At 34.2% G+C, this 2,582-nt stretch overlaps 1 protein-coding gene across 1 annotated transcript in view; it reads right to left on the bottom strand.

Annotated features, from left to right (window-relative positions):
* LOC107293787 (calcium uptake protein 1, mitochondrial) overlaps window positions 1-2,582 on the bottom strand; it is a gene marked incomplete at its 5' end in the record, with an annotated part of 11,507 nt that overhangs the window by 2,095 nt on the left and 6,830 nt on the right.

Genomic DNA, 2,582 nt, shown 5'->3' with positions numbered 1-2,582 from the left:
GTGCCGTCGGCCAAGCAATGTCGGCTGGCGACCCCCAGGGGGAGGGCCTTCTCTGTGGGTGCCCCCACCCTCTGGAACGAACTACCCCCCGAGATCCGGACGATTCCGGATCTCCTAACCTTCCGCCGCGCCCTCAAGACATGGCTTTTTCAGCAAGCGGGACTGACCTAGGGTGAATTTTAAATAGGGACAATTTTTAAAGATTTTAATAAGACACAGCTATAAATATTTGGTTTTTAATTGGCTTTTATAGGGGAAATGTTTTATATTGTTTTAACATGCTGTGAGCCGCCCTGAGTCCCATGGGGAGAAGGGCAGCATATAAGTTAATGGAAATAAAAAAAATAAAATCATGAACTCTGATTATTAAGAAAGTGAATCTAATCATGGTTTTTCAGTGAAGTAGTGCCTTGATGATAATATGGAGAAATATGTTATTTTTCAGCAGACTTCTTGAAAGCTTGTAATTCAAGATAAATAATAAAGCAGTACAATACACTTCTTCACCTGTACTCAGTAATGAAAGCAATTCCTGCCTGAATTAAATTTACCAGCAATTGAAACCATGCTAACAAAATAGGTACATAGGTTTACATACACATATACTGTAATTAACTTCAATTTCCCATACTATTCTTTTATGTTGCATTTAAAAAGGTATTTAAAGAGATAGAACAGGAATGTTTTTCCTCTTATGTTCAAATGAAAGAGTTGATGATGCAAGGAAAAACAATACAAGTTGGCCTTGATTAATTAATCCCATGAAATTATCATCACATTATTTGAATTTGCACCATTCAAAGTGACATTTCTGTGAAAAATATGGTAATTGCTTCCAGCTTGAAGAAAACAGACAGTAAGAAATTTTAAGCATAAATGTTTATATGTATATCAATGAAACAGTACCACAAAGGATAAAAAGAATATATTTTAATCTAAATTTATGGCCTGCAAAGTCAAACTATAGAAAGCAAAATGAAAACAAAGGAATTCTATTGCAGATTTCAGGCATTCCAATATCTTGTCCTATTTTAGAGATGCTATGACCTCTCTGACACTGTTCAATTACATCAAATTTTGTTTTAATGTAGCAATAAGCCTTTTTATTAAAAAAATGTAACGTTTTTCTCTGATGGAATCTTTCTTTTTTTCCATTTTGCATGCATGAAGATTAGCAATGTCTAACTCCAACCGCAACTGTGCATGCACAAGGCTAATATTAACAGAATTTTGGGCTGCATTAGCCATTAAAAATTATAATAATTCTATCAAACATATATGCTTAGGGACTTTCTGAGAGTATCCAGTTTTGCCATTTTGCAAGGATGCAGTTAGAAGCTGAGAAATCACAACTCTAAAATAACTTCTCTCTTTTTATGCGCAATAGAGTTTATTGGCTTTTATTCAACAGCTGAGCAAATACGTTGCAAATGTCTTTTATACTACAGATAGTCCTTGACTTACAACAGTTCATTTAGTGACTATTTGAAATTACAACGGCACTGAAAAAAATGACTTATGACTGTTTTCACACTTAGACCATTGCAGCATCCCCATGGTCAAATAATCAAAATGATGGCTGCAGTGTCCCAGGGTTATGAGATCAGCTTTTGTGACCATCTGACAAGCAAAGTCAATAGGGAAGATTCATTTAATAGCTGTGCTACTAACTTAACAACTGCAGTGATTCACTTAACAACTTGGTAAGAAAGATCATAACATGGGGCAAATTTTACTTAACAACTGACTCACTTAGCAACAGAATTTTTGGGCTCAGTTGTGGTGGTAAGCTGAGAACTAATTGTATTTTCTGTTTTCCCCCCAAAAAATTACAACTTAAATTGTTAGGTAAATGCAGTTATTTCTACGTTTTCTCAGTTCCCTGAATCTATAACTCTACTAGTGGTCCATTATTTTCATCCAAAATAAACTAGGTTAAGCTAAATGTAATGCATTGCTAAGCTGGCATGCTGAAACACAAAAAAGAAACATCTCGGTGAAAAAGAAACATCACTAATATGGATTACCCAACCAAAATGTTGTTATAGTTATTAACCAGAAATCCAACATTATAAATAAATAATACCCGATGCAGAATAAAAGAATCAACAATTTTCATTTGTAAGGTTACTATCGTGTATGGTCATTCTCTGCCTAGCTGAAAAATACATGACTTTAGGATTTTTATCAGCTACAAAATTGTTCAGATGACTGGGAAGATTTTTAAAGTAATGGCTGGAGCAGCAGTTGTTTTATACCATTCTGTTTGGTGTAGTCGGTTAAAGTTTAATTTCTCTTCTGCAGTTATAATTTATTTCAAGAGGAAAATCAACATGAACATCTGGTTTTAAGCCAAAGGTTGCTCTCAGAGAAGTATGAAATAGGAAAGTAGGTTCTGCTCATTTAGTAGACATTGTGTTAAAAGCAAGTCAAGTAAAACGTTCAAAAATCCCTAATTAGACATTGTAATCTTACTTTATTATACTTCTTGCCTTGTGTTTTTCTGCATTATAACTCATTCTTTTTTTTTTAGTAAGTAATCTACCCAGACAACTCTTTTGTCATTAGGTAGTTTAAAAGAA

Source organism: Protobothrops mucrosquamatus, unplaced genomic scaffold, assembly GCF_001527695.2.
Source record: "Protobothrops mucrosquamatus isolate PMUCROS unplaced genomic scaffold, P.Mucros_1.0 scaffold1731, whole genome shotgun sequence".
NCBI classification, from domain to species: Eukaryota; Metazoa; Chordata; class Lepidosauria; order Squamata; family Viperidae; genus Protobothrops; species Protobothrops mucrosquamatus.
This window is presented reverse-complemented; position numbering and strand designations above follow the sequence as displayed.